Source organism: Phyllobates terribilis, unplaced genomic scaffold, assembly GCF_046119375.1.
Source record: "Phyllobates terribilis strain yellow unplaced genomic scaffold, ASM4611937v1 Scaffold_27__1_contigs__length_16484149, whole genome shotgun sequence".
NCBI classification, from domain to species: Eukaryota; Metazoa; Chordata; class Amphibia; order Anura; family Dendrobatidae; genus Phyllobates; species Phyllobates terribilis.
In genome coordinates this window covers 1726008-1746664 of record NW_027362787.1, presented here as the reverse complement: position 1 = coordinate 1746664, position 20657 = coordinate 1726008, and positions in this window count along the sequence as shown.

Sequence of the window (20657 nt, the reverse complement as noted above, 5' to 3'; positions counted from 1 at the left end):
TACCATTACACCCCTGTACAGGGATAGATACTTACCATAGGCCCAGGGCTGCATCTACAGAGTAGCTGCTGGCCGGAGGAGCGAGCTTGAGGCTATAGTGGTTGATTCAACTCTAACTAAAGCTTTTTTTTCCTAAATACTGGGATCTGTTTAAGGCTGTTGGCTCAAACAGACTTCCTCGGACAGACTTGGCGCAAGCTACTCCATTCTGCAGATCCCAAGGGAACCCTGGTTTTTACCATTACACACCTGTACAGGGATAGATACTTACCATAGGCCCAGGGTTGCATCTACAGAGTAGCTGCTGGCCGGAGGAGTGCGCTTGAGGCTTGAGTAGTTGAATCAATCCTAACTAAAGAAAAACCTATCTAATGCCACTTTCTTGTTAGGACCTGTCTGAGGCCTATGGCTCAAAAAAGCTTCTTTGGAAAGACTTGGCAAAAGCCAGTCTATCCTACAGGTTCCAAAGGAACTCTGGCCTTCACTCTTACAGCCATGTACAGTGATAAAGACTTATTACGGGGCCTTGATTGCATCTACATAGTAGATGCTGACTGGAGGGGCAAACTTAAAGTTAGAATGGTTCAGCCAACCCTAGCTATTGCTACTTTCTTAAATGTTAGGATATTTCTGAGGCCATTGGCTCAAACAGGCTTCCTTGGACAGACTTGGCGCAAGACACACCATTTCTGATGTTTGCAAATGAACCCTGGGCTTCACCCTTGAACCTCTATACAGGGACCGTTTCATAGTTTTAAGGTTGAAAGACACAAGTCTGTCAAGTTCAACCTAAAAGCTAATGTGTTGATCCAGAGGAAGGCAAAAACCCCATGAGGCAGATGCTAATTGCCCCATATTAGGGGAAAAATTCCTTCCCGACTCCACATATGGCAATCAGACTAGTTCCCTGGATCAACGTCCCATAACAAAATCTAGTACGGATAACCTGCAATTTTATATTATTCAAGAAAGGCACACACATGCCCTCCTTGAATTTTTTTTAGAAAATTAAGTATTTCAATTTCATGTGGTAGAGAGTTTCATAACCTCATTGCTCACACAATAAAAATTTGCCAACTAACTTCCTTTAGACAAAGTGAATTAGGATCTTTATGCTAGAGTAATTGAATTAACTCTAACTGAAATAGATTAATGCTTTTTTCCTAAATGTTGAAATTTGTTTAAATCCATCAGCTCAAAAAGGCTTTCTCGGACAGACTTGGCGCAAGCTACTCCATTCTGCAGATCCCAAGGGAACCCTGGCCTTTACCATTACACCCCTGTACAGGGATAGATACTTACCATAGGCCCAGGGCTGCATCTACAGAGTAGCTGCTGGCCGGAGGAGCGAGCTTGAGGCTATAGTGGTTGATTCAACTCTAACTAAAGCTTTTTTTTCCTAAATACTGGGATCTGTTTAAGGCTCTTGGCTCAAACAGACTTCCTCGGACAGACTTGGCGCAAGCTACTCCATTCTGCAGATCCCAAGGGAACTCTGTTTTTTACCATTACACCCCTGTACAGGGATAGATACTTACCATAGGCCCAGGGTTGCATCTACAGAGTAGCTGCTGGCCGGAGGAGTGCGCTTGGGGCTTGAGTAGTTGAATCAATCCTAACTAAAGAAAAACCTATCTAATGCCACTTTCTTGTTAGGACCTGTCTGAGGCCTATGGCTCAAAAAAGCTTCTTTGGAAAGACTTGGCAAAAGCCAGTCTATCCTACAGGTTCCAAAGGAACTCTGGCCTTCACTCTTTCAGCTCTGTACAGCGATAAAGACTTATTGCAGGGCCTTGATTGCATCTACATAGTAGATACTGACTGGAGGGGCAAACTTAAGGCTAGAATGGTTCAGCCAACCCTAACTATTGCTACTTTCTTAAATGTTAGGATATTTCTGAGGCCGTTAGCTCAAACAGGCTTCCTTGGACAGACTGGGCGCAAAACACACCATTTCTGATGTTTCCAAATGAACCCTGGGCTTCACCCTTGAACCTCAATACAAGGACAGTTTCATAGTTTAAAGGTTGAAAGACACAAGTCCATCAAGTTCAACCTAAAAGCTAATGTGTTGATCCAGAGGAAGGCAAAAACCCCATGAGGCAGATGCTAATTGCCCCATATTAGAGGAAAAATTCCTTCCCGACTCCACATATGGCAATCAGACTAGTTCCCTGGATCAACGTCCCATAACAAAATCTAGTACGGATAACCTGCAATTTTATATTATTCAAGAAAGGCACACATATGCCCTCCTTGAATTTTTTTTAGAAAATTAAGTATTTCAAGTTCATGTGGTAGAGAGTTCCATAACCTCATTGCTCACACAATAAAAATTTGCCAACTAACTTCCTTTAGACAAAGTGAATTAGGATCTTTATGCTAGAGTAATTGAATTAACTCTAACTGAAATAGATTAATGCTTTTTTCAAAAATGTTGAAATTTGTTTAAATCCATCAGCTCAAAAAGGCTTTCTCGGACAGACTTGGCGCAAGCTACTCCATTCTGCAGATCCCAAGAGAACCCTGGCCTTTACCATTACACGCCTGTACATGGATAGATACTTACCATAGGCCCAGGGCTGCATCTACAGAGTAGCTGCTGGCCGGAGGAGCGAGCTTGAGGCTATAGTGGTTGATTCAACTCTAACTGAAGCTTTTTTTTTTCCTAAATACTGGGATCTGTTTAAGGCTGTTGGCTCAAACAGACTTCCTCGGACAGACTTGGCGCAAGCTACTCCATTCTGCAGATCCCAAGGGAACCCAGGTTTTTACCATTACACCCCTGTACAGGGATAGATACTTACCATAGGCCCAGGGTTGCATCTACAGAGTAGCTGCTGGCCGGAGGAGTGCGCTTGAGGCTTGAGTAGTTGAATCAATCCTAACTAAAGAAAAACCTATCTAATGCCACTTTCTTGTTAGGACCTGTCTGAGGCCTATGGCTCAAAAAAGCTTCTTTGGAAAGACTTGGCAAAAGCCAGTCTATCCTACAGGTTCCAAAGGAACTCTGGCCTTCACTCTTACAGCCATGTACAGTGATAAAGACTTATTACAGGGCCTTAATTGCATCTACATAGTAGATGCTGACTGGAGGGGCAAACTTAAGGCTAGAATGGTTCAGCCACCCTAACTATTGCTACTTTCTGAAATGTTAGGATATTTCTGAGGCCGTTGGCTCAAACAGGCTTCCTTGAACAGACTGGGCGCAAAACACACCATTTCTGATGGTTCCAAATGAACCCTGGGCTTCACCCTTGAACCTCAATACAGGGACAGTTTCATAGTTTTAAGGTTGAAAGACACAAGTCCATCAAGTTCAACCTAAAAGCTAATGTGTTGATCCAGAGGAAGGCAAAAACCCCACGAGGCAGATGCTAATTGCCCCATTTTAGGGGAAAAATTCCTTCCCGACTCCACATATGGCAGTCAGACTAGTTCCCTGGATCAACGTAACATAACAAAATCTATTACCACTAACCTGAAATGTTATATTATTCAAGGAACATTTTTCATCAAGCAGTTTTCACCGAAAATGTGTTGCACAACTGTTTGAATCTCAGTAAATTCCTGCGCAACTTACATTTGAATACTCTGACCTTTTTACACCCACTCTTTTAACTTCTTAAATAGTGAACAGAGCTTATCTGGACCGCTTGTGGCTTAGCTTTACCTGAAAACTTATTACAAATTAGGCTGGAAAAGTGGTGTAAAATAGGACTGAAATTGACTCCATCTTTTGACTGGAGTACATTTCTTGAGGTGTAGTACGTCAGCTTTAAGGGGATATTTCAATAAATGAATGACCCTGGCTGCAGGTATAAAGAATCAAACTGTGCTGTCCTGACCCATTCCTGGGATTGTGTATGGCACTGACATCACCTCAATACTGCCGCAGCCAACAAATGTAATCAGACGGACTGCCCAGCTGAGCGCACTGAGCTGCTGCAGCACTGAGATGGTGGAACCTCTTTTTTTTAATTAAATGACCTGCAGCTAGGGACATTCATTTATTGAAAGGGAACAACCCCTTTAAGGATGAGTCAAGTTCATTAAGAGGTTTAGTCTTTTTAATGAATTTGGTGCACGTTCCTCCAATAGGCGCTTCATGAATGCTGGTATAGAAATCCACCAGCCTTGATGAATCGGCCACCATAGGTGTACATGGCATGAGCATATACAGAACAGTTGTGTAGTATACGTTACCAGGCCCTCATGATGCTCTTGGTCCTGGATGGCCTTCCACAGTCTGCTTTCTTGCTTCATCATCTTGAAGGGCTCCACTTTCTTTTCTTCTGGCTGGCATGGTGCGGCTCTATCATCCTGCTCCTTTAACACGAAGGGACGAATGACTGTAAAGCTGCCAGGAGCGTTTTTTTATCCCCTTAGATCATTGTGACACCACAAAGTGATGACATAGACAAGTGGGTGAGGCGCCTTTATTCAGTCATCGGGTGTGGTCAGAAGAAATTAGCATATTCCGTGATGTTACTACAATGAGAACAGACATGAACATTCTATTCGGAACCCGACCGCCATTATCAGCGGAACCTTCACTGCTGTCAGATTGGCACTAAAAACAAAAAGAGACCGCGGTGAACCTGGACAGTAACAATCTACAGGGACAGTGACTGCTAAGCGGACTTCATGTCAGATGTTATGCAGTTTTGTCAGAAAAAAAACAATAAAATATATAAAAGACAGGCTCCAATAAACCTTAAACACTGGGCTGTAGTCACAGATTCTCCTTCCACCTGCAGCACATTGCTCCCCTGCCTAACCCTCCCCGTCCTGCAGCATGTTTCTCACCGCTTAATTCTCCCACTCCTGCAGCACATCACTCCCCTGTCTAAACCTCCCCCTCTTGCGGCACATTGCTCCCGTCTAATCCTCCCCTCCTTGCAGCACATTGTGCCCTTTCTAAATCTCCCCCTTCCTGCACCACATCACCCACTGCCAAATCCCCTCTTGCACCACATCGCCCACTGCCAAATCCTGCACTTCCTGCAGCATATCGCTCCCTGCCTAATCCTCTCCTATTGCATTACATCACTCCCCTGCATAAGCCACCTCTTCCTGCAGCACATCGCTTCCCTGCCTAAGCCTCCCCCTCCTGCATTACATCACTCCCCTGCCTAATCCTCCTCTTCCTGCAGCACAGCGCTCCCTGCCTAATCCTCCTCTTCCTGCAGCACATCGCTTCCCTGCCTAAGCCTCCCCCTCCTGCCTTACATCACTCCCCTGCCTAATCCTCCTCTTCCTGCAGCACAGCGCTCCCTGCCTAATCCTCCTCTTCCTGCAGCACATCGCTCCCCTGATCCCCTCTTACGTGACATCTTTTCTATCAGTTACATTTGTGAAGTAACTGCTGTCTCCTGTGAGCAGTGGAGAGCGAAGCTGAGAGCCAGGAGGCTCTGCCCCTCTGCCCCTTCTTGCCACATCATCATCCATCTACATCAGGGCTGTCAAACTCAAATATATAGAGGGCCAAAAGGAAGAGTTTAACTCAGAAAAATAAGTCAACACTTTATCAGATGTTTCTGTGAAAACTTGAGTACAACAAATAAGATTTTGTTATTTTCCCTCAGTTATAAAAAAAATAGTTATGAGAAAAGTGTGACAAAAAGGAGTCATAAAATGCACCAAAATGAAATATCACAATTTATGGCTCAAATTGAGGTGAAGCAAGGAGGAGGTTGAGCTTAGCTAATGAGATGCATCAAACATACAGGTGCTTCTCACAAAATTAGAATATCATCAAAAAGTTAATTTATTTCAGTTCTTCAATCCAAAAAGTGAAACTCATATATTATACAGAGTCATTACAGAGTGATCTATTTCAAGTGTTTATTTCTGTTAATGTTGATAATGATGGCTTACAGCCAATGAAAACACAAAGTCATTATCTCAGTAAATTAGAATAATTAACAAAAATCACCTGCAAAGGCTTCTTACGCATTTAAAAATGTCCCTTTGTCTGTTTCAGTAGGCTCCACAATCATGGGGAAGACTGCTGACTTGACAGATGTCCAGAAGGCAGTCATTGACACACTCCACAAGGAGTGTAAACCACAAAAGGTCATTGCTAAAGAAGCTGGCTGTTAACAGAGTGCTGTATCCAAGCATATTTATGGAAAGTTGAGTGGAAAGAAAAAGTGTGGTAGGAAGAGGTGCACAAGCAACCGGGATAACCGCAGCCTTGAAAAGATTGTTAAGGAAAGGACATTCAAACATTTGGGGAAGATTCACAAGAAGTGGACTGCTGCTGGAGTCATTGCTTCAAGAGCCACCACACACAGACGTATCCAGGACATGGGCTACAAGTGTCACATTCCTTGTGTCGAGCCACTCATCACCAATAGACAACGCCAGAAGCATCTTACCTGGGCCAAGGAGAAAAACACCTGGACTGTTACTCAGTGGTCCAAGGTGTTGTTTTCCGATGAAAGTAAATTTTGCATTTAATTTGGAAATCAAGGTCCCAGAGTCTGGAGGAAGAGTGGAGAGGCCACAATCCAAGCTGCTTGAGGTCTCGTGTGAAGTTTCCACAATCGGTGATGGTTTGGGGAGCCATGTCATCTGCTGGTGTAGATCCACTGTGTTTTATCAAGACCAAAGTCAGCGCAGCCGTCTACCAGGACATTGTAGAGCACTTCATGCTTCCCTCTGCCGACAAGCTTTATGGAGATGGAAATGTCATTTTCCAGCAGGACTTGGCACCTGTCCACACGGCCAAAAGTACCAATACCTGGTTTACACAACAGTATCACTGTGCTTGATTGGCAGCAAACTCACCTGACCTTAACCCCATAGAGAATCTATTATAGAGAATCTATGGGGTATTGTCAAGAGAAAGATGAGAGACACCAGACCCAACAATGCAGACGAGCTGAAGGCTTCTATCAAAGCCACCTGGGCTTCCATAACACCTCAGCAGTGTCACAGGCTGATCGCCTCCATGCCACATTGCCGCATTGATGCAGTAATTGATGCAAAAGGAGCCTGGCCAAGTATTGAGGGCATTTACTGAACATACATTTCAGTAGGACAACATTTCAGATTTTAAAAACATTTTTCAAGCTGGTGTTATAAAGTATTCTAATTTACTGAGATAATAGCATTAACAGAAATAAACACTTGAAATAGATCACTCTGTCTGTAATGACTCTATATAATATGAGTTTTACTTTTTGTATTGAAGAACTGAAATAAATTAACTTTTTGATGATATTCTAATTTTGTGAGAAGCACCTGTAGTATGCTATATGCCCAATTTTAACAAATGTACTGCAATTTTTCCTGAATGTGTTCAGAAATGTACAGATGTGTAAGCAGACAAATGCAGAGACTTAGGCTATGTGCCCACGATGCACAAAAGCTCCGGATTTTTCCTGAGCGTTTCTGCATCTCCCTGGCAGAAAAAACGCATGCGGATTGTACATGCGGATTGTACATGCGGATTGTACATGCGGATTGTACATGCGGATTGTACACGCGGATTGTACATGCGGATTGTACATGCGGATTGTATATGCGGATTGTATATGCGGATTGTACATGCGGATTGTACATGCAGATTGTACATGCGGATTGTACATGCGGATTGTACATGCAGATTGTACATGCAGATTGTACATGCGGATTGTACATGCGGATTGTATATGCGGATTGTACATGCGTTTTTCCTGCCAGGGACATGCAGAAGTGAAGCGTTCTTCACATGCATTTCCACATGCGGGTTGACAAGCGCTTTACAAGCGATTTTAGCATCACTTGGAAAGTGCTTGTCAATTTGGTCACACTATAGAAATCCATGAAAACGGCATGGATTTATATAGTGTGACCCCAAAGACTGGTTAAAAATAAAAAAATCTACTGTATAATTGTCTTTTCCCATCTGTCTGTCTGTCTGTTTGTCCGTCTGTCCTGGAAATCCCGCGTCGCTCATTGGTCCGGCAGCGGCCAATCAGCGTCGTGGGATTTCTGAAAAAAGATGGCGGCCGTTAGCGGCTCATCTGCGGGACGGAGCTCAGCGGCGATGCAGCCGGGAGATGAGCGCCGCGAGGCGCTCATCTCCCGGCCGGTACCAGCAGAAGGACATCGACCGCCGGACCCATCTGCGGGACGGAGATACAGCCGGGAGCCAAAATCGTGTAGCCAAGATCGGTGATTGGTCGCGGCCGATATTTAAATTTGGCGCCCAAATCGGTGATTGGTCGCGGGCAGCGTCCGCGACCAATCAGTACAGTAGTGTTTAACTTTTGCGGCAAGATCAGTGATTGGTCGCGGGCCAAGACCGCGACCAATCACCGATTTGTGCGGCACATTTAAATAGCGGCCGCGACCAATTGGATGTCAGCGCCGCTCCCCGGTCCTCCCTTCACCCCCTAGCCGCATGGATGTCAGCGCCGCTCCCCGGTCCTCCCTTCACACCCTAGCCGCTGATGTCCCCACAGTATCTGCATGGTGTTACAAAGGTCCGGACATTTGTGTTAAAAATCGCTGATTGGTCGCCGACGCTATTTAAATGTGGCGCCAAAATCGGTGATTGGTCGCGCCCAGCGTCGGCGACCAATCAGCGATTTTTAACACAATTGTCCGGACCTTTGTAACACCATGCGGATACTGTGGGGACATCAGCGGCTAGGGTGTGAAGGGAGGACCGGGGAGCGGCGCTGACATCCAATTGGTCGCAGCCGCTATTTAAATGTGCCGCACAAATCGGTGATTGGTCGCGGTCTTGGCCCGCGACCAATCACTGATCTTGCCGCAAAAGTTAAACACTACTGTGCTGATTGGTCGCGGACGCTGCCCGCGACCAATCACCGATTTGGGCGCCAAATTTAAATATCGGCCGCGACCAATCACCGATCTTGGCTCCACATTTAAACACCGCTGTACTGATTGGTCGCGGACGCTATTTAAATGTGGCGCCAAAATCAGTGATTGGTCGCGCCAAGCGTTGGCGACCAATCAACACAGCGGTGTTTAAATGTGGAGCCAAGATCGGTGATTGGTCGCGGCCGATATTTAAATTTGGCGCCCAAATCGGTGATTGGTCGCGGGCAGCGCCCGCGACCAATCACCGATTTTTAACACAAATGTCCGGACCTTTGTAACACCATGCGGATACTGTGGGGACATCAGCGGCTAGGGTGTCAAGGGAGGACCGGGGAGCAGCGCTGCGGGTCCAGATACTTCAGCTGCGAGCAGTCGCTCATCTCCCGGCTTCTCGCAGCGGAAGTAGCCGCACAGGCAGCGGCGCTCCCCGGTCCTCACTAATACGATTCCGCTCCCCGGTCCTCACCAATACGATTCGCTGATTGGTCTCGCTCTCCACACGCGACCAATCAGTGATCTTGGCGCTAAAGTTAAACACCGCTCTGCTGATTGGTCGCGGCCGCTGCCCGTGACCAATCACCGATTTGGGCGCCACATTTAAATAGCGGCCGCGACCAATCACCGATCTTGCCGCCACATTTAAACACTGCTGTGCTGATTGGTCGCGGACGCCAGACGAGACCAATCAGCGATTTTGGCGCCAAATTTAAACCCGCTCCGCTAGTTGGTCGCGGATGCCGGCCGCGACTAATCAGCATTACTGGCGCCAAATTTAAACACCGCTCTGCTGATTGATCGCGGTCGCTGGCCGGGATCAATCAGCAGTATTGGCGCCAAATTTAAACACCGCTCTGCTGATTAGTCGCGGTCGCCGTCCGCGACCAATCAGCAATATTGGCGCAAAATTTAAACACCGCTCTGCTGATTGGTCGCGGTCGCCGTCCGCGACCAATCTGCAGTATTGGCGCCAAATTTAAACCCCGCTATGCTGATTGGTCGCGGTTGCCGGCCGCGACCAATCAGCAGTATTGGCGCCAAATTTAAACACCGCTCTGCTGATTGGTCGCGGTGGCCAGCCGCGACCAATCAGCAGTATTGGCGCCAAATTTAAACACCGCTCTGCTGATTGGTCGCGGGCGGCGATTGCGACCAATCAGCATTATTGGCGCCAAATTTAAACCCCGCTCTGCTGATTGGTCGAGACAGCCGGCCGCCACCAATCAGCAATTTTGGCGCCAAATTTAAACCCCGCTCTGCTGATTGGTCGCGGTTGCCGGCCGCGACTAATCAGTATTGTTGGCGCCAAATTGCCGGCCGCGACTAATCAGCATTATTGCCGCCAAATTTAAACACCGCTCTGCTGAATGGTCGTGGCCGTGACCAGTCACTACTATTGGCGCCAAATTTAAACACCGCTTTGCTGATTGGTCGCGACCGGCGGCTGCAACCAATCAGCATTATTGGCGCAAAATTTAAACCCCGCTCTGCTGATTGGTCACGTTCGCTGGCCGCGACCAATCAGCATTATTGGCGCAAAATTTAAACCCCGCCCTGCTGATTAGTCGCGACTGCCGGCCGTGACCAATCAGCGATATAGCCGCTAAATTTCAACACCGCTTTGCTGATTGGTCGCGGTTGTTGGCCGCGACCAATCAGCGATTTTGGCGCCAAATTTAAACACCGCTCTGCTGATTGCGCCCGGTCTGCCGCATACATATTCTAGAATACCCGATGCGTTAGAATCAGGCCACCATCTATAAATCTATACTTAACTTCCGATGGCCCCCGCAGTCTTGCTTCGCTCCGTCCTGGCTGCCGGCAGATCGCGGTACACTGAAGGACCTGCTGTCACATGACTATGACGTCAGCGCAGGTCCTTCAGTCCATCGCGAGCTGCCGGCATGGGAGGACGAGCGCAGCGGGGGCTGTCAGAAGGTAAATATAACATTTATTTTATATTTTATTCTTTTTTTTGACAGGTTCTATGGTACCCGGGTCCGGAGGAGAGTCTCCCATCCTCCACACGCGGGTACCATCCGCACATTGAACGCATGTATTCCGCATGTGCTTATCTAGTGAAGCGGAATCCATTTGTTCCAATGCAAGTCAATGGCGGCGAAAAAGCAGCGCTTACGCGAAATAATTGGTAGTGCTGCGTTTTTTTCCGCAATGATAATCCGCAGTGGAAATTTCCGCAGCATGTGCACAGCACATGCGGACTATCATTGGGGAACATGGCAGACCTTCTAACATGCGTTTTTAAGCGTTTCTGCAGCGTTTTTGCCATGCCGAAACGCTTAAAAAACGCATTGTGGGCACACAGCCTTAGGCCATGTGCCCACGCAGCGTTTTTGTAGCATTTTTGCGGCATTTTTACGGCCGCGAAAACGTTTGTAGAACAGTCTGCCATGCAAAGCCATGTGAATTCGGATGTGCTGTGCACATGATGCGCTAATTTGCGCGCCGAATTCGCATTACTTTGCAAAACGCAGCATGACCATTTCTACTGCGATTACGCTGAAGCTTATTCGCGATGCGTGTGGCATCTGGGAGGAAGACGAGACTACAAATCCTCTTCATCCCGGCTACCACGCGGTGAAAAAAAGAAATAAAAAAGTTAAAAACAAACAAAACCTGTATATTCACCTCTCCGGCGGCCCCCGCTCTGCTCTCCGGTCTCCTCCGGTCTGCTGTCTGTACTGTCAGGACCTGCGGTGACGTCATTTAGTCAGGTGATGGTTGCATGACAGCTGACGTCGGCATCAGGTGATGGTCGCGTGACCATCAGCTGACTAAATGACGTCACCGCAGGTCCTGACCGTACACTGCAGGACGCTGAAGAGAGAAGACGCGGCCGGGAGCAGACCGGAGGAGACCGGAGAGCAGACCGGGGGCCGCCGGAGAGGTGAATATACCGTTGTTTTTTTTTATTTATTAACGTTTTCTTTTTTTTACTATAGATGCTGCATTTAAAGCATCTAAGTTGTTCACACATTATAGATCCATGTCGGTTGCATGGATTTATATTGTGTGATCAACTTGTCAAGCACTTTTCCAAATGATGCTCAAAATTGCTTGGAAAAGTGCTTGAAAAAACGCATGTGAAAACGCTTCTCTCTGGCAGAAAAAACGCATGTAAATCTGCATCAAATCTGCTAGGTGTGCACACAGCCTTATAGCTGGTTTTGCTCTGAGCTGAGATGTCCGGGCTGAATAATGCTCTGGGAGCAGAACCCATCAGCAGAATCTGTCTGTTTCCTGCCTTGTAGCAGTGGATCCCGGCTATTTAGCTCACAGAGCATTGTCTACACAAGATACAATTGTATCCAATTTTCAGCTGGGAACAGGACTATGGACAAGTTTTGCAGCAACTGCATTTGTGATAGGAAATGTTGATCAATCTAGATTTTCTTCAGTGTTCTTATTCATTGCAGAAAATCTTAAAAAAGCCGAGGAATGTGGGCAACATGGTGGGTCAATGATTAACGCTGTGGGGCTGGGTTCATATAATAGCAAGGACAACATCTGCAAGGAGTTTGTATGTTCTCCCCGTGTTTGTATGGGTTTCCTCCGGGTTCTCCGGTTTCCTCCCACACTCCAAAGACATACTGATAGGGAATTCATATTGTGAGCCCCAATGGGGACAGTGATGATAATGTCTGTAAGGTGCTACGAAATCTAACGGCGCTATATAAGAGAGTAAAATAAATATATAACTAAATAAAATGAATGTATTAAAAGGCTAAGATTGCAAAGAGCTTGTAAAAACAAGAAACTTTGCAATTTCCTTCTTATTCAAAATCTTCTCTGTTCTCAAGAAGGAAAAGATTTTTAATTCTGCAGTGTACAGCTCATTGCTATGGTTACTGACCACCTGAGAAGTGGCTGGTCTCCTTGGCAAGAAGCACTCACTTGCAGACTGGTGGACTTCAGCGCCCCTGTGCCTGTCCCATTCTGCAGAGGCAAAGCCGCCTCTGCCCGCAGAATGCAAGAGGGCACAATTCAGACAAGCGGCTCAGCCAAGCCACCGGCCAGAACTGTAAATCTTCAGCTTCTGATGAGAGGAACACAAGACCACCCCTTTAATAAAGGAGTAGAGCAGAACTCATACAGTGATTAGTGGGGGTCTGACACCTGAAATCCCCAGACATCAGCTACTTCTGCAAGATGATGTACACAGTGTTAAGAGCTGGAATAGCACAGCTCCGCACACTGTGCAATGGCTGGTTTCAGGTACTACAGCTCAGATCACAATCATTTCAATAGGAGCTGCAGTACCAAGATCGGCCACTACACAGTGTACAGCGCTGTGCTGTTTGGTCTCTACGCTGAGTATTTCCAGCTGCTGTCTTATTGGTGAGGGGGCCGTGTGTTGGAACCTCACTGATCTGATATTGATGACCAGGGTCGGACTGCGGTGTCTGGGGCCCACAGGGGAAATTAACTCTAGGGGCCCACCTACAGCAAGATGCAAATATCTGTTATCCGCTCTCGCTGTTATAGTGGAGCATTGACTGGCGGCTCCTGCACATCTACTGGGCGACACTCTAACTGGGATGGACATGTTTGCATTAAAGGGCTTCTTTGGTTAAAACTAGTGTTGAGCGAGTATGTTCTGTTAACCCTTTCGGCGAGTATGCTCGGGCCGAGCTCCGAGTATTTATAGCTGCTCGGTGATATGGTTGAATCGCTCCCGTGTGCATGATTTGCGACTGTTTGACGGTTTTAATACATGTGAGGAATGTGTAAGAAATAACCACCATAAATGAGGAGGGCACCATCTAATAAACGGGATCTACCTGCAGCATCTCATGAACTAACAAGTGGAAAATTATTTTTGGGAAAGAGGAGATGCTAACTAATAGTGATCACCAAAATGATAAAGAAAAAAATAAATAAATAGTGATCAATAGCAATATCAATCTATGAAAATATATCAATTTATTAAATACAAATGTTTCCTGACACATATACATGTAGTAACAAACTAACAAACATATAAAACACCATAAAATAGTGGAAAAACACCACTGTCTAAAGAGCCATCATTTTGGTGATCACTATTAGTTAGCAAATAATTTTCCGAATGTGTAAGAAATAGACATTCCTCACATGTATTAACCCCTTAAGCCGCGGAGCATTTTCCGTTTTTGCATTTTCGCTTTTTGCTCCACTTGTTCCCAGAGCCATAGCGTTTTTATTTTTTGGTCAATATGGCCATGTTAGGGCTTATTTTTTGCGGGACGAGTTGTACTTTTCAACGCCATTACTAGTTTTACCATGCCGTGTACGGGAAAACGGGAAAAAAATTCCAAGCGCCGTGAAATTCCAAAAAAAGTGCAATACCACTGAGGTTTTTTTTTATTTTTTTTTACCACGTTCACTGAATGCTAAAACTGACCTGCCATTATTATTCTCCAGGTCATTAAGAGTTCAAAGACACCAAACATGTATAGGTTCTTTTTTATTTAAGTGATGAAAAAAAATTCCAAAGTTTGGTAAAAAAAAAAAATGGTGCCATTTTCCGAGACCCGTAGCGTCTCCATTTTTCGGGATCTGGGACAGGGTGAGGGCTTATTTTTTGTGAACCGAGCTGAAGTTTTTATAGATGCTATTTTGGGGTAGATCCGATGTTTTGATCGCCCGTTATTGCATTTTATTGCAATTTTACGGCGACCAAAAAACGTAATTCTGTCGTTTAGAATTTTTTTCTCATTACGCCATTTACCGATCGCATTAATTCTTTTTTTATATTGATAGATAGGGCAATTCTAAATGCGGCGATACCAAATATGTGTATGTAGGGTTTTTTTTTATGATTTTATTTTGAATGAGGCGAAAGGGGGGTGATTTAAACTTTTATATTTTTTTATTTTTTTTCATATTTTTTAAAACTTTTTTTTTCACTTTTTGCTTGCTTCTGTAGTTTCCATAGGAGACTAGAAGCAGCAACTGTCCGATCGCCTCTGCTACATACAGGGGACGATCAGATCCCCTGTATGCAGCAGAAATGGTCCTGTGCTATGAGCGCCGACCACTAGGTGGCGCTCACAGCGACAGGATCATTACAACCACTGGTGTCTGCTGCAGACCCAGGGTTGTCATGACCACCCATCGGCGACCCACGATCATGTGACGGGGTTGCCGATGGGAGGGGTAAGTGACGCGCTTCCAGGAAGCGCGCATTAAATGCCGCTGTCAGAGATTGACAGCGGCATTTAATATGTTAACAGCCGCTGGTGGATCACGATTCCACCCGCGCCTGTTGCGGGCACATGTCAGCTGTAATAATCAGCTGACATGTGCTTGGTTCAGTGCGGGCTCAGCGCCGGAGCCCTCACTGAACCGGAGGATAACGACATGCGCGTACTAATACGTGACATGTCGTTAAGGGGTTAAAGCTGTCAAACAGTTGCAAATCATGCACACGGGAGCGATTCAACCATATCACCGAGCAGCTGTAAATACTCGGCGCTCGGCCCGAGCATACTCGGACAGAACATACTCGCTCAACACTAGTTAAAACAAGTTATCACCGATCCATGGGCTCTACAGGATAGGTGATCACTTATTGAGCATTTGTGTCCGAACATTGGAAAACGCACCTATCGGAAGAATGGGGAAGTTTTATCCCTGACAGAACACTTATCCCTATTTTAAAATGCTGCGGCAGGTGGGACGTCTGACCGCAGCTCTATTCATTCTCTTAGAGACTTGCAAAAAAGAGCAGCGCTCACAGCCACTGAGAGAATGAATGGATCAGTGGTCGCATCTCACATGCCGCTCCAGTCTAATGGGGAGAAAAGCTCCACATTCTGCCGGTGTGTGCAAGCAGTCAGACCCCCACCAATCAATATTATCACTGATCCTGTGGAGAGGTGATTACTTGTTTTCACCGGAGAACCCCTGTAAGTGCATCTCTGCCGCTCTTGTCCAAGTATTTAATCGCTAAGGCCACGGCCCTACTATCAGTATTCGGTCAGTGTCCAGTCAGTATTTTTTCTCAGGAGTGGGAGCCAAAACAGGTGATGAACAATCAGAGAAAAGGTATAATAGAAACAAGTCACCAATTCTGCATTAATCAACCATTCCTGGTTTCGGCAGCCACTCCTGAGAAAAATACTGACCAAATACTGATGGTGGGGCTGTGGCCTAATGGAAAAAAATCTTTTCCTAGTTAAGATCAGCGAGAATAAAATGACCGCCATACACAACACAGTCCACTATATCAACACCAATAATACCACATACAAAAGGGACAAATATCGCCACACCTTGACTAGATCACATATTACCACTACATAGTGACCGAATAATACCACATACAAGGAACAAATATGGCCAAACTATGACCAGACCATATATTACCACCCCAAGGTGACCAAATACTACAATACTGATCATGAATACAAAACCACAATACTAACAACACTGTTATTACCACCAGCAACATTATACACAGGAGCTCTGTATATAGTGTCAGTGTACAGGTAACACAGTGATCACCAGTGACATTATAGACAGGAGCTCTGTATATAGTGTATAGGTAATACAGTGATCACCAGTGACATACACAGGAGCTCTGTATATACTATATACACACGTGGTCAAAATTGTTGGTACCCCTCGTTTAATGAAAGAAAAACCCACAATGGTCACAGAAAAAACTTGAATCTGACAAAAGTAATAATAAATTAAAAATCGATGAAAATGAACAAATGAAAGACAGACATTGCTTTTCAACCCTGCTTCCACAGAATTTAAAAAAAAATTAAACTCTTGAAATAGGCCTGGACAGAAATGATGGTACCCCTGAAAATAATGTGACAAAAGGGACATGTTAAATCAAGTTGTGTCCACTAATTAGCATCACAGGTGTCGACAATCTTGTAATCAGTCAGTGGGCCTGTATATAGGGCTACAGATACTCACTGTGCTGTTTGGTGACATGGTGTGTACCACACTCAACATGGACCAAAGGAAGCAAAGGAAAGAGTTGTCTCAGGAGATTAGAAAGAAAATTATAGACAAGCATGTTAAAGGTAAAGGTTATAAGACCATCTCCAAGCAGCTTGATGTTCCTGTAACTACAGTTGCACATATTATTCAGAAATTTAAGATCCATGGGACTGTAGCCAACCTCCCTGGACGTGGCCGCAGGAGGAAAATTGATAACAAATCAAAGAGACGAATAATATGAATGGTAACAAAAGAGCCCAGGAAAACTTCTAAAGAGATTAAAGGTAAACTTCAAGCTCAAGGAACATCAGTGTCAGATCGCACCATCCATCGTTGTTTGATCTAAAGTGGACTTCATGGGAGACGACCAAGGAGTACACCATTGTTGAAAAAAAATCATAAAAAAGCCAGACTGGAATTTGCCAAACTACATGTTCACAAGTCAAAAAGCTTTTAGGAGAATGCCCTATGGACAGATGAGACAAAAATGGAAGTTTTTGGCAAGGCACATCAGATCTATGTTCACAGATGGAAAAATGAAGCATATCAAGATAAGAACACTGTCCCTACTGTGAAACACGGAGGAGTCTCTTTTATGTTTTGGGGCTGGTCTGCCGCATCTGGCACAGGGTGTCTTGAATCTGTGCAGAGTACAATGAAATCTCAAGACTATCAAGGGATTCTAGAGAGAAATGTGCTGCCCAGTGTCAGAAAGCGTGGTCTCAGTCGCAGGTCATGGGTCTTGCAACAGTATTATGACCCAAAACACACAGCTAAAAACACCCAACAATGGCTAAGAGGAAAACATTGAACTATTCTGAAGTGACCTTCTATGAGCCCTGACCTAAATCCTATTGAGCATCTTTGGAAAGAGCTGAAACATGACGTCTGGAAAAGGCAACCTTCAACCATGAGACAACTGGAGCAGTTTGCTCATGAGGAGTGGCCAAAATACCTGTGGAGAGGTGCAGAAGTCTCATTGACAGTTACAGGAGTCGTTTGATTGCAGTGATTGCCTCAAAAGGTTGTTCAGCAAAATATAAAGTTAAGAAGAACCATCATTTCTGTCCAGGCCTGTTTTATCAGTTTATTTATTTTTTTTTTTATTCTGTGGAAGCAGAAAAGCAATGTCTGACTTTCATTTGTTCATTTTCATAGATTTTTAATTTATTATTACTTTTGTCAGATTCAAGTTATTTCTGTGACCATTGTGGGTTTTTCTTTCATTAAACGAGGGGTACCAACAGTTTTGACCACGTGTGTAGTGTAAGTGTACATGTGTGTCACCCTGGCCTGGATGCCACAAGTGTAATTAAAGCTGTGTCTGAGAGCAGGGGGGAGGTTCTCTAGTCAGGGGAACATTAGCATGCAATGCCTCCTGTCTCAGGCCAGTAGGGGGAGCAGGCTGCCCCTATAAAAGCTGGTGCTGAGGGCAGGGTTAGAGAGAACCCAGATGACCTGTCTCAGGACTGAGACGTGTCTCAGCAGAGCAGGGACAGACAGTTGCACTGCACCTAAGAGGAAGTGTGGCAGGAGGAGAGCCACAAGCCAGAGACAAGAGGCGAAGAGAGCCTGTCTTGGCAGATAACAGACTTACTCTACCAGAGTTTGGTGTCTGAGGCTGGAAGGATTCCACATCCCCCAGCATAGAACCAGTCCGCAAGGGACTGTATATTCCTTGGCCTAAGAAGCCTGGAGGCCCTGCCACAACAGAAGGGACCAGTAAAGCCATACAAGGCTGGGAGCAGAAAGGAACCCACGTCGCAGGCCATACAGGCGAGAAAACATGGAAAGCTCGGAAACGTGGGCTGTTACCCTATCAGGAGGAGATAGCCAGAAGGAGCGCAGAAAGCACGGTAGGCCTACACCCTCACCCTGACCAGGGCCAATTTCCCCGTTGCTCTCAGACATCCAGGTCCCCTCCTAGCCGGGACTGTTTGTGGGTCAGTTTACCTGTTTAGTAAAGACCCTAGACTGCAACCTGTTGTCTGTGTGCTCCTTGCTCCTCCAGCACTATCAGCACTGGGACTCCCACTACCATCACTCCCAACATCCATTATACTGCCCTGGGGCCGCACTCTTCCCGTGGAGAGTCACACTACCCTAGCTGCACACCTCATCAGCCCCAGCGGTCTGCATGCAGCGGCGGTTCCTAATAACCGCAATCCATGGGTGGCGTAGTCGGACATTATCAGCAGAACATAGCAGACTACCATTGGCCTGACCACCCTGAGCCACGGAACCGGGTCGCCACTACTACCCCCATCATCTCCCTATTGCCCGGATCCGAGTGCCGCACGGCCCAGGGGGCGAGTCAGCTTTGGCGTAGTCGGCAGGATTTCGTGCCCGCAACCACCGGGTACTGCGTGCCTGAAAAAGACTTTTGTAACTTACCTGTGGCAAAGTTTCCCGCCGTCCGGAGTCTTTTCCCGCCATCCGGAGCCGATTCCCGCCATCGGACGCCATCTTGGACCGTTTCCCGCCGTCTTCTGCCGCCTTCCCGCCATCCGCAGCTGCTTCCCGCCATCGGACGCCATCTTCAGGACGCCGCGCGGGAAGAAGAGGGGCGTGGACGTCAAAACCGCGCGAGATCCGAAGCTCCGCCTCACGCACCGACGCTGCGCAAGGTCCTGGAAGGGAGAGAGAGCGACGCTGACGTCATCAGGACGCGACGCCAGGTCCTCGTCCATAGCAGCAGCAGCGGAGCCGCGGCCTACAGAAGAGGATCGTCGGAAGGTAGGCCACGCGTAACTAGCGGGGGAGGAAGATGACGGACACAGAGGCGCCCACTACCACCAACGCAACTGCAGCAGCGGTGATGCCCTTTTCCTTGCCCTACATCCCTGGAGCGGCCTGGCTGCCCAAATACTCAGGGGAGCCCCATGCCCTAACTGACTTCAAGGAAAGGCTATACAGTTTGTTCCACGTTTACCCCCTGACAGAGGAACAGAAGGTCAGCATATTAACAGGGCAGTTAACTGGCGCAGCCCAGCGGGAGGTAAAATCATGGCCCACTGAGGAGAAAAGGACTGTGAAGGGTATTCTGGCCCGGCTGCGGGGTACCTTTGACACACGAACCTCCGCTGAGATTAAAATGAGGTTCTATGGATGTAAGCAGCGGGCACAGGACAGCATCAGAGACTATGCCCTAAATCTGCAGGAAGCCTTGAGGGCTATTCAACAAACTGACCCTGGCAGTGTGCAGGAAACGGATAAGCTGCTAACAGAACAATTCATAGAAGGTCTGCTGTCTAGCGCCCACAGGGCCCAACTGCGCCTCATGTTCTTTCAGAACCTCGACCTTACCTTTGCCCAATTTAAGGACAGGGCCATAAGGGTGCTCCGTGAATCTGCAACCAGTGGCGCTATAAACCCCCGGCGCCCTGCTATCACTTACCACCAGGAGGCGGCGCCCTCCTCTATGGACTCCGTGGAGGCTGATGCACAGGCCCTGAACCAAGCCCCGTCGAAAGATCTGCACCAACAAGTCCAGGAGCTGACCAGGAGCGTCGCGGCGTTGACCAGGACCGTCCAGGCGTTGCAAGTGGACCCGTCAAAACCCATCGAGCTGGCTTCAAGTCCGGAGGATGTCCCATGGCGTCGACAGAGGAGGATCCCGTCGTTCCGAGGGAGGCCCACAGACCGCTACGCAGAGGATGGACAGCCCATTTGCTGTCGATGCAACCAGCCCGGACACATTTCCAGGTACTGTAATTTAAACGGGTCCAACCTGGGGCAGAGGGCCAACCCCCAGGCATAAGATCACCAGGCCCTTACAATTGGCGTAATAAGTACGTTGGGGGGCGCCCGGTTTTACCCGTGGTGCTGGACGGTATCCCCATGAGCGCCTTGCTGGA